Genomic DNA, 12716 nt, shown 5'->3' with positions numbered 1-12716 from the left:
TGATTGAACACCCTGTAGTAATAGCATCCGAACGTCATAATGTTGTAGCCTTAGCAACATAGTTGATGTCGATTGTTGTCGTAACTCAATGTTGTCGGTTGACGTAAATCATATATGACCAAATTTGATGTCATATGAGTATCAGAAACTGATTTACAACATGTGTGGGAAAACACAAAAATGATCTCCTCTAGTCGTTCACTAGAGGTCTATTTCAGCAATTCTCATCCTGGGGTACATGTACCCCTAGGGGTATCTTCGCTGGCTCCAGGGAGTACCTCAAACAAAGATGCGTAATGGCAGATATATTACAATTCCAATAAAAAAAACCGTAACGCTGGGTAGACACCTTTGCATGGTGTGTTACGGTGTAAGATCTACCATGGTTACATTGCCAGATACAGGCAAATCCTGACCCAACGAATACCTTCCCCAATATCCATCTTCGTGGTACTTATGAGGGTATCGCTGAGTCGGAGCCTCTCGTTAAGTAAGTACTATATCAACACTTCATTTCCTTCCCAAGTTACGGTGAAGATGGGCACAGCTAGGAGTAGTAATCCTCATGCTTTTGTGATTTTTGTCCACCTTGATTTCGGATAGCAATCTGGATAGCAATTTCAAAAGAAAAACATGAGTATCACTAGTGTCCAATCTACGAAGTACACCGTAACTATGCTATTCTATGCTATATATTACAATTCCAATAAAAACTGATTGATAATGTTTTGATTTTTTTATTCTAACGCTTTGTATTGTACATAATATGCATGGTGATAAGTAAATCAAAGACTATTAAATCATGTCCACAACAAGCAGTACAGTGCATGAGGGGATGTGGGACGAATGGACAAAACGTTGAATGAACAATTTTTTAAAAAATCTTCAATATATGTTACATGATCGATACAAAATGTTGAATAACATGCTTCTGAACTAAAGTTTAGAATATAAAGGTTTGGAAGCCTCCATTTGAGAGGCTTGAAGGTCTTTTTTTCGAAAAGCTCAGTAGCTTCGTTGCAAGAAGCTTGGAAGCCTCCTTTCAAGAGGCTTCTTCTGAAGCAGCTCGTAAGCCTCCTTTCAAGAGGATTGGAAACCTACCTTCAAGAAGCTCGGAATCCTCCTTTTAAGAGGATCGGATGCCTTGCTTCAAAAATTCTTCGGAATTTTTCATTCAAGAGGTTTGGAAGCCTCTCTTCTCTAGATAAAGATTGGAAACCTATCTTCAAGAAGCTCGGAATCCTCCTTTCAAGAGGATCCCTTGCTTCGAGAATTCTTCGGATTTTTTTATTCAAGAGGTTTGGAAGCCTCTCTTTTCTAGATCTAGCTTCCTTCCAAGATACTGAGAAGCGTTGTTTCAAAATACTTGGAAACCTCCGTTCAAGAGGCTCGAAAGCCTCGTTTCTCAAGAGGAAGGCTCTTTTCAGGTGCTAAGAAGCGTCTTTTCAAGATGCTCGGAAACCTCCTTTTAAGAGACCCGAAAGCTTTCTTTCAAGAGGCTTGGAAGCCTTCTTACAAGAGGCTCGGAAACCTCCTTTCAAGAGACACCTTATAAGTTCCAAGAGTGACTAATGTTGTTGATAATATATTTCTAGTGCATACCTAAAAAATCTAAAAAATCGAAACATGTAAAGTGCCCAATAGTGGAACCTCCAGCTATTTTTGCATTATTACTGCACAACATTTTTCTTTGAAATTCCATCGGTTCCATATGTTGAAAATTTCTACTCCTTATGATATAAAGAGCAAAATTTCGCTACTAGAAGGTCCACTATTGGGCATTTTACCCTTATTCCTTTAATAGTTGTTTGCCCCGAGATCTGCCTCAAAGTGGACAGTTTCTTTGAAGTTCTATACTGAACAGCTGATCTTTTTCCATCAGGCGTTTCGTAATCCCTACCCATTATTCATGGTTTCCTTCGATGATCCCAAATGAGTTATTCTGAGCTCCACCACCACCTCATACGCTCCATTTGAAGATTGGAGATTTACAAGACTGATTATCAATTTGAAATTTTCGTTAATATCAATGCAAACAAAAAAATAATATTTTTTTTCCGATATTTGGCAACAACTTCCTGTTGTCCAAATCGTGATGGACTGCAATTCCAACACAATTATTATTATTATAATTTCTTTATTATAGTGATTTTTCAAAATTAATTCCAACACAACGCACACTGGGGAAAATGCGACCCAAAAAGGAACCTATTTATTGCGGCTACTTGCTGCCCCAGAAAAATACCATTCCTAAAGGGAAAATCCACGATAAAACGAATGGTGCTATTTTCATTCGCCAGAAATTATGGGAACTGGCCGTTTTGCCCCATTTACCCCTAAAAATCATATTATTTCTATGACAACTACAATTTAAAATCGATTTCGGCTAACTATTTCTATGTTTTCTGATGCTTAGTCAGTAGAAAATACGAAGGGTATCTATTCCGACCTTATACCATGACTGGAAGTGGCCGTTTTGCCCCATTTACCCCTGGAATCGTATTTTTCTATGACAGCTACAATTTAAAATCATATTCGGCTGACTATTTCTTTGTTTTTTTATGCTAGTTTAGTAGAAAATACAAATGGCATAAATTCCGGCCATGAATAATGACTGGAAGTGGCTATTTTGCCACATTTACTCACGAAAATCGATTTTTTTTTTCTATGACAGCTACAATTTAAAATCGATTTCGAGTAACTGTTTCTATGTTTTCTGATGCGAATTTAGTAGAAATATAGTGTAATCTAGTCCTGGTGTTAGGTGGGACGCTAAACAGCCCTGACACGACGGCCCTCCGACGAGACAGGAGGTTTGCGCAGGCCCAATAAGCCACCTTTAAAAACAACTATTACGAACGACATAGAAGATAATACGACTCGATACAATCGGCAACGACCTAGGCGACGAATAAAGGATCACGATTGGAAGCTTGGAACATGGAACTGCAAGTCACTAGGCTTCGCAGGTTGCGATAGGATAATCTACGATGAATTACATCCCCGCAACTTCGATGTCGTAGCGCTGCAGGAAATCTGCTGGACAGGACAGAAAGTGTGGAAAAGCGGGCATCGAGCGGCTACCTTCTACCAGAGCTGTGGCACCACCAACGAGCTGGGAACCGGCTTCATAGTGCTGGGAAAGATGCGCCAACGCGTGATTGGGTGGCAGCCAATCAACGCAAGGATGTGCAAGCTGAGGATAAAAGGCCGTTTCTTCAACTATAGCATCATCAACGTGCACTGCCCACACGAAGGGAGATCCGACGACGAGAAAGAAGCGTTCTATGCGCAGCTGGAGCAGACATACGATGGATGCCCACTGCGGGACGTCAAAATCGTCATCGGTGACATGAACGCTCAGGTAGGAAGGGAGGAATGTATAGACCGGTCATCGGACCGGATAGTCTGCATACCGTATCGAACGACAACGGCCAACGATGCATAAACTTTGCAGCCTCCCGCGGAATGGTAGTCCGAAGCACTTTCTTCCCCCGTAAGAATATCCACAAGGCCACATGGAAATCACCTAATCAAGTAACGGAAAACCAAATCGACCACGTTCTAATCGACGGTAAATTCTTCTCCGACATCACGAACGTACGCACTTACCGCAGTGCGAATATTGAATCCGACCACTACCTCGTCGCAGTCTGCGCTCAAAACTCTCGACGGTGATCAACACGCGTCGGAGTCGTCCGCCGCGGCTTTACATTGGGCGGCTACAAGACGGTAGACTAGCCCAAGACTACGCGCAGCAGCTGGAAGTGGCACTCCCAACGGAAGAGCAGCTAGGCGCAGCATCTCTTGAAGATGGCTGGAGAGATATTCGATCCGCCATTGGAAGCACCGCAACCGCTGCACTAGGCACGGTGGCTCCGGATCAGAGAAACGACTGGTATGACGGCGAATGTGAGCAGTTAGTTGAGGAGAAGAATGCAACATGGGCGAGATTGCTGCAACACCGCACGAGGGCGAACGAGGCACGATACAAACGGGCGCGGAACAGACAAAACTCGATTTTCCGGAGGAAAAAGCGCCAGCAGGAAGATCGAGACCGTGAAGAGACGGAGGAACTGTACCGCGCTAATAACGCACGAAAGTTCTATGAGAAGTTGAACCGGCCACTTGCAGTCATGATCCAAGGCTGGAATATGTAACAACCGTATTTTCTTCAGTTCAATCAAAGTTAATTGCCTATTTCCGGGGATTAAACCACCCGACTTGGACGTTAATTTACAATGTTATGAAAACTCATATGTGAATATGTACGTTATGTGAAAGATATTGATTTGGAAAATGTATTGGGGGTAACCACTTTCTCTTCGATGGGACTCCTCCAATACATTTTCCAAATCAATATCTTCCACATAACGTACATATTCACATACGTATTTTCTTACAAATTAGCATTAGAAAACATAGAAATACCTAGCCGCAATTGATTTTAAATCGTGGCGGTCATAAAAAAAATGTTTTTTTTTTGAAAATGAAACATATTTGCCATTTTAGTCACGATTCCAGGTTTGTAGTTACTGAATTTGCATAAGAAATCATAGAAATAATTAGCCAAAATCGATTTTAAGTGTTAGCGATCATATGATAAATTGATTTTTAGAGGTAAAGGGGGCAAAACAGCCATTGCTAGTGACAGTCCCAGGCCGGATCATATACAATGTAGACCATTCGTATTTTCTACTAAATACGCATCAGAAAACACAGAAACCGTTAGTTGAAATTGATTTTAAATTGAAGCTGTCATAGAAAAACTACGATTTTCGTGGGTGAATGGGGCAAAAAGGCCACTTTTTTATAATCCAAGGCCGGAATTTATACCATTCGTATTTTCTACTAAATTAGCATCATAAAACATGGAAATAGTCAGGCGCAACTCATTTTAAATTGTAGCTTTCATAGAAAAATACGATTTCAGGGGTAACTGGGGCAAAACGGGCACTTCCAGTCATGGTATAAGGTCGGAATAGATACCCTTCGTATTTTCTACTGACTAAGCATCAGAAAACATAGAAATAGTTAGCCGAAATCGATTTTAAATTGTAGTTGTCATAGGAAAACTTCGATTTTCGTGGGTAAATGGGGCAAAATAGCCACTTCCAGTTATTTTTCAAGGCCAGAATTCATACCATTCGTATTTTCTACTGACTAAGCATCAGAAAACATAGAAATAGACAGCCGCAATTGATTTTAAATCGGAGCTGTCTAAGAAAAAATACGATTCCGGGGGTAAATGAGGCAAAACAGCCACGGAATAGATCGGAATAGATACCACTCCTATTTTCTACTTAATTAACATCAGAAAACATAGAAATAGTTAGCCGCAATCGACTTTAAATTGCAGCTGTCATAGAAAAAATATGATTTTTAGGAGTAAATGGGGCAAGACGGCCAGTTCCCATAATTGCCGGCGCATTATAATAACACCATTCGATTCGTGGATTTTCCCTTTAGGAAAGGTATTTTCCGGCACAGCAAGTAGTTGCAATAAATAGGTACCTTTTTGGGTCACATTTTCCCCACTGTGCAATGTTTCGCTCTAGACTAGAGAGTCCAGCCCTGGACGTCCCAGAAATTTGACAAACCTTGGGTGTTCTTGTTTTCAATTCGAGCTACGTGAGTGTCATCAATAGTTACAAACTAATGGACGTACAACACTTTTGTAATACCATGTAACTCAACATATCACATAAATAAGCTTATCTTCATGTATCAACATAAGAAAACAAAAAGATTATAGACTATTCAGATTACGCCATTTATCATAATAAATATCGTGTTGAATTTGAGGAAGAATATTGAATGTATGGGAATTGACATCAAGTTACTCTTTATCATAATATTTGTTATAATAAATGGCGTAATCTGAATAGGCTATAAGATTCCCAGCCTTCTATTAATAGAATCAGAGAATCTGTGACCTGCGCACTACTATTAATCTTGTTTTGTACCGCGAGAGCAGACTTGTAGCTCTAAGCCCAGTGTGCGAAACAAAAATATAAATTCCTATTCTTACCATGTGTTAACCACCTACACCTAGAACAACAGAACAACAGAACACTACGATCCAAGCATGACCAACAAACCGTCCAATTACGGTAATCGCCAACGACACTACGTTTATCCCTCGGTGGATGATAGTTGAAGCACAGAATGGATAGTGGAAAAGGGAGATCGAGCAATGTCTACCTGTGCGCCGCAGTAGAAGATCCAACACATGCTTGTCTATCGGGGTACTTTCTCATATGAACGATATATATATATATCTGAGAGAGTTCGTCTATAAATTATCGCCACCCAGGTAAAATTGAGTAGGTCACTCATTTTTTTAAAGCAGAGATCACACAGCTTAGATTTTTGAACGGAGATTCAGTAGCTAGCGTATCGTCAAACAGATAAGACAACTGTTTCGTGTACTCCCGGGAATATCTAGTGATCCTTAGTGACAAATTGTAGTGGTGCTATAGTTGGACGAGTGGATAAAAGGGCAGTGGCACGCTTAGGTAAAATTAAGTGAAATTGTTAGAGGCATGTCATAATGCAATTATCTCCCTTGATGCAGCCGTACAGCCTAACTCCACATCTTCAATTTTGCACGGTGTAGCATTAGGAATGGCAGAGTAGCCCAAGTTATTTTGAGATCGGTAAGCGAATTGAAATGCCTAAAACCATTCCAAAAGAAGTGCTTTTAGTGGGAATCGATTTCTAAAGTGCTGCCTCGATGCCCTCTTTGTACAGGCCTTTCTCTTCAACATCCATAATCGCAATGGTGTTAACATCCATTGTCCGGTGCTCTGGTGAGGTGAAATTCCACCATGGTCAACGAAGTAGTGCTGGAGATACTGGCGGTTCGTCGGTGGTTGCATGTCCTTCTGTCCGGACTACTTCAAGCTGCCGTCGTGGGATACACTAAACACGGACACCACTCATTAGGATTAAGTACTAAACACTAGGAGTTAAGTACACATATGCGTAAGTAACATTTAATAAATCATTTCATTACACAGTTGTGCATGTAAAAGGTATATTTTTGCTTTGTGATTGAGTGGCTCGTTATGTCCCTAGTGTTGGGTTCCATTGTATTTATTTCGAACCAGGTTTGGATACGAGATTGGTAAGTGGGTCAATGGGACCAGTATCAACACATCCTCTTTCCACCTATTTTGTCATCGTCTCATGCGACTCCCCCCTTCCTCAGGCGGGGAGATGACAAATGGCGCCCAACGTAAATATGTTTGTACAGTGGATATCCATTTTGACGAGGTTTTTCAGACATGGAGTCATTCGCTTATAATAAGCAAATTTAGATTTTCACATGCAATGGTGGATGTTTATTGTTTATTGTATATATCTTTATTCTAGGTTTATTGTTCACACATAATGGTTTCTGAATTACGATGAATTTTGAAATGATTTTGAATTGAATTCTTGCTTTTTTATTTTTAGTTGAATTTTTATGCAAGAATTTGTAAATATGTACATAAATTAGTACTTTTAAGAAATTTAAATAGATAGTGAATTTTTATTGAATTTTATTGAATTAGTCAATTTAATTTTTAGAGTTAGTTGAATTTTATTGCATTTCATTGATTTTTTCACACTTTTCATATTCTTACACATTACAAATTTTAGGATAATGAATTGATTGGCCGATCTCAATAGTAATCATACCGTTGAATATTATTGAAAAATTATTTAAGTGAAAGGACACTAATCGTGAAAGTGAAAGGACACTAATGGCGTACAGCAGAGAAGGTGAAAAAATCGCGAGCAATTTACTTGGTTTTGAAGATGAAAAGAGTCCGGTAATGAGTATTAGAAAGATGAGTAATCGCGAAATACGAAGGCTCACAATCTCTCCCTCCTTTAGGGACAGATTAAACCAAGTTTATGAAAACCGCGCGAAACAAACGTCTGATTCGGTGGTTAGAGTTGATAGTAAAGAGTGCGCGCGTGAGGAGATGGCAGATAATGGGAGACAGGTAATCCCTCCTCCACCGGTAATGCCAGTTGAAAATGATCCACAAAATAAACACGTGATTAGCAATAGTGACCGAACGAGACCGAGTGAAACGTACACAGGTACGAAAAAGAAAATTCCAGTAAATAGAACACCGGAGATTCAACGACAGAGTGGTGCACCGGATTTAGACTTGAATTTGAACCCGAATGTGATGTTAGTAAATGAACAGCGACATTCTGAGATGTTTCGTCCTCCGGGATTTAATATTCATTCTCAGGTTTCGAATCCAGCGATGGCGAATAATCCTTTATTCTTCAATTTCAATAATGCTCATACAAATAATAGGAAATCTTTACCGGTTTCACAATGGCCGATTAAGTATGCAGGCAATGACAACGGAATTGGGTTGAATCTATTTCTTCGAAGGGTTGAGTTTTTTGCTCATTCAGAGAAAATGTCAAAAGAAGACCTTTTTGAATCGGCCCACTTTCTTTTAGTAGGACCTGCACAGGACTGGTTTGTTGCTAAATGGCCAATATTACGTAACAAAGATTGGGACTATTTTATCGATGCTTTAAGGCACCAATTCTTGCCGAGTAACATCGATCACTACGTGAAAGTGCGATCGTTTTCGATGTTCCAGGGGAAAAATGAACTTTTTTCGAATTTTCTGGTGCGCATGGAGCAATTCTTTTTATGCAGAACAACTCCAATGTCCGATCAAGACAAATTTGATATAATGTGGCACACAATGCGGCCCATCTACCGAGACCGACTGGCCTTAGTAGACGTCAAGGACTTGCACACATTAGAACAATTGTGCACCAGGATTGACAACAGTAGTGAATCAATAATGAATAAATTCGTACTTTCGTTCGAAAATCAGAGAATCAACGAAATTAACGAAACTAATTGTAACTCAAGATCAAATACAAATTTCAATGCCAGAACTCCACCCAGAAATAATAATCAACCTAATCAGCAAAGAATTCAACCTTCATATCCAAGCAATAGCAGACATAATCAAGTAAACACAAATCAATACTTAAACCATCAAAATGATAGAGCCAGGAATAATCCGATCATCAACAGAAATCAAAATTTCCAACAAGAACACCAGCCAGAAGGAGGGTGGAGAGAATTGTCATTAGATGAGATTTTGCGACGTTATAGAGTTCCAGATCGTAGAATTTGCTTTAATTGTAGGAAAAGTGGTCATCATTTTACGAGATGTTTCTCAAGGCGCAATGTATTTTGCTGCATATGTGGTCTTCCAGAGTTCCATTACGAGGAATGTCCATTTTGTGAGGCAAAAAACCAGAGAAGGGAAAACTGAAGGAGGAGGTTTTCCCAATTCCAGATATTCCTCCAAGTTTGAATGGTGAGACAAAAACTCTAAATTCATTCCAACAGATTGTTTCAGAATTTCATCACAATACAGATTGTACCGATGAGAAACAAATAAACGATGACTCAACAGAATACACTGGTTATTTTCAACATATTGAAACAGTTTTTATAAATTTAGATGGCGATTCGAGATATTTTTTGAAATTTAGCGTTTTGGGATTGCAATTACAGGGGTTGTTGGACAGTGGAAGTAACGTGTCATTAGTTGGAGAACACTTTGGTAATTTGACCAGCTTTCTAGAGATTCAAGATCTGGATAAAAATATTAAAATTTCAACTGCCAGCGGTGAACCAATGAAAATTAATGGATTTGTAGATGTTCCTTTTACAGTCAATCAAAAAACTAAAATTTTACCATGTTTAGTTGTTCCTGAACTTGGATCGCGTTGTATCTTAGGAATGGATTTTTTTAAATTATTTCAAATTAAAATTACGTTTGATGAAGTGGTTAGCAATTTAACAACATACAATGTGGAAGCAAATAATGAAATTCAGTCAGCTTCTCACGTCCTAGATGTGGAACAGACTGAATTGCTAGAGGCTGTGAAGAACACTTTCAAAATATCAGAGCCTGGGACTCTGGAAACATGTAATGTGATGGAACATAATATACAGCTCACTGATGAGAATCCCATTCATTTGAATCCTCATCCGTGGTCGCCCACAATTCAAACAAAAATTAATGAGGAGATAGACAGATTGTTGGATCTGGATATCATAGAACCCTCAAACGCCAATTGGGCCTTACAAGTGGTCCCAGTCACCAAAGAAAACGGTGACATGCGACTTTGCTTGGATGCTCGTAAGCTAAACGCGAAAACTATCAGAGACGCATATCCTCTGGCAAGCTCAATGAGAATATTAAATAATTTGGGGAAAAATCGATTTTTCTCTGTTTTGGACCTAAAGGAATCTTTCCTTCAGGTGAAGTTATTGAAAATTCAAAAAAGTACACCAGCTTCAAAATTATCGGCAAAGGTCTTTTCAATATAAAAGGCTTCCATTTGGATTGATAAATAGCAGTGCTACCATGTCGCGTATACTTGATAGGGTTTTAAAGGAAGGACGTTACGAACCATTTATTTTCTCATATTTAGATGACATAATAATTGCAACTAGAACATTTGAGGATCACATTAAATATCTAAAATTGTCTCAGATTGCTTAAGAGAAGCTAACCTGTCCGTAAATTTAGCGAAATGCAAGTTCTGCCTGAAAAGAATTAAATATTTAGGTTTTATTCTTTCGGAGAGCGGCTACCAGCCGAACCCTGAGAGAGTAACTGCGATCTCAAAGTTTGCACGTCCGCAAACTCCTAAAGAGATTCGCAGATTCTTAGGGATGGCGGGATACTACCGCAACTTCATCCCAAACTTTAGTGGCATATCTTTGACTTGCTGAAAAGCAAGCCCAAAAAGATTAGGTGGAATGATAAGGCGGAACAGGCATTCATCAAGCTCAAAGAATGCTTGATATCAGAACCAGTTCTTGCCAACCCAGACTGGACAAAGAATTTACCATACAAACCGACGCCAGTGATGTTGCGATAGCCGGGATACTGACGCAGGAGTTGGGTGGTAAGGAGCATATCATTGCCTTCTTTTCGAGGAAGCTGAGTTCTTGCGAGAAGAAATACGGGCCCACCGATAAGGAAGGGTTAGCGGCTCTTGAAGCAATTGAGCATTTTAGGTGTTATGTTGAGGGTTCTCATTTTACGCTGATTACTGATTGCTCTGCAGTTACGTTTATTTGCAACTCAAAGTGGCGACCTAGTTCACGATTGTCACGATGGTCAGTCAAGCTACAGGAATATGACATGACAATCAAACACAGAAAAGGGAAGGATAATGTAGTTTGCGACGCTCTGAGTCGTGCGGTTTGTGCCATTTTTGTGAACTCCACTTCTAGGTGGTACAACGATCTGAAGCAAAAGTAATCGACACTCCAGAAAACTATCAGAATTTTAAAATTGAAAATGGAGATCTCTATAAATTCGTTACTTCCAGATCTGCACAAACCATGGGTCGACTGGAATGGAAAGTGGTTGTGCCACCTGACAAGATGACACAACTCGTTGAAGAAGAGCATGCCAAATTAATGCATCTCGGTACAGAAAAGACTTTGGAACGAATAAAATTAAAATATTATTGGCCTAAGATGAACTCAGATGTTAAGAGAGTTTTGTCTAAGTGCAGCACTTGTAAGCAGTCGAAGCATTCGACTATTGCTACAATTCCTCCAATGGGAAAGCAGAAGGATGCTACCCGCCCATTTCAAATGATTGCTATGGACTACATTAGTGGTTTCGTCCGTAGTAAATCGGGCAACAGTGATTTGTTAGTTTGTCTGGATGTGTTCACTAAATATGTTCGTTTGTTTCCTGTTAGAAAAATAAGTGTGGAAAGTCTAACTCAGTTAATTAAATGTGAATGGTTTTTGAAATTTGGTGTTCCACAAGTGTTAATCTCGGATAATGCTGTAACGTTTTTAGCTAATAAGTTTCAAGATTTGTTGTCCCAGTTTAATGTTCATCATTTTAAGAATACCAGGAGACACTGCCAAAATAACCCAGTGGAACGGGTGAACCGAGTTATTTTAGCGTGTATTCGTTCATATTGTCAGAACGATCACCGCATCTGGGATTCCAAAATCCCAGAAATAGAATTTGCATTGAACAATACAAAACACTCATCAACAGAATTTACGCCATTCTTTCTTGTGCATGGATATGAGTCGGTGATTGATGGAAGAGACCATCTTCAGGATAGGTGTACTTCTGATCCGTCAACTGCTGATTTTGTCCAGCGCAGAAAGGAAGTTTTGGGTTCTGTGTATGAAGACGTTGTAAGGAATAGCAAAAACAATTTGAAAATACAAAAAATCTATGACAGTAAACACAAAGGTATGCCGCCTATTTTTAATGTTGGGCAAAAAGTTTACAAAAAGAACTTCCGAATTTCCAGTGCAGCTGAGAACTATTCAGCTAAACTTGGCCCAGTTTATGTTCCTTGTAAGATCATCGCCAGGAGAGGAGCAACATCGTATGAATTAGAAAATGAGGAAGGGAGAAATTTAGGGTTGTTTGCCGCGCAAGATTTGATTCCGGAATAATGTGTGTGAGACTTAGTTTTTAAAAAAAAGTGTATGAGAATGAGTTATATTAGAGTGGTGTACTGGAAGATATAATATTTATAGTCATTTGTGAATCAGCTATAGAGAATTATGTTAGAATGTTTGAGGAAATGGTGATCACCGAGAGCTTGCGTAGTAATAGGAAGCGTGGTTATGAAAGAATAGGAAATGAGTAAAGTGTTTGCGTAGTATTTTA

The 12716-nt window shown here is 39.4% G+C and overlaps 1 long non-coding RNA gene across 1 annotated transcript; it reads left to right on the top strand.

Moving 5' to 3' along the window:
- The first annotated feature begins 5941 nt into the window (after positions 1–5941).
- Positions 5942–7209, top strand: LOC134211171 (uncharacterized). Its single transcript, XR_009978958.1, has 3 exons — positions 5942–6518; positions 6578–6659; positions 6754–7209. It is a non-coding gene; the product is annotated as an uncharacterized LOC134211171 (long non-coding RNA).
- Positions 7210–12716: the final 5507 nt, after the last annotated feature.

Source organism: Armigeres subalbatus, chromosome 2 (assembly GCF_024139115.2).
Source record: "Armigeres subalbatus isolate Guangzhou_Male chromosome 2, GZ_Asu_2, whole genome shotgun sequence".
NCBI classification, from domain to species: domain Eukaryota; kingdom Metazoa; phylum Arthropoda; class Insecta; order Diptera; family Culicidae; genus Armigeres; species Armigeres subalbatus.
The sequence above is the reverse complement of the archived record's forward strand: the minus strand, read 5'-3'. Positions and strand labels throughout refer to the sequence as shown.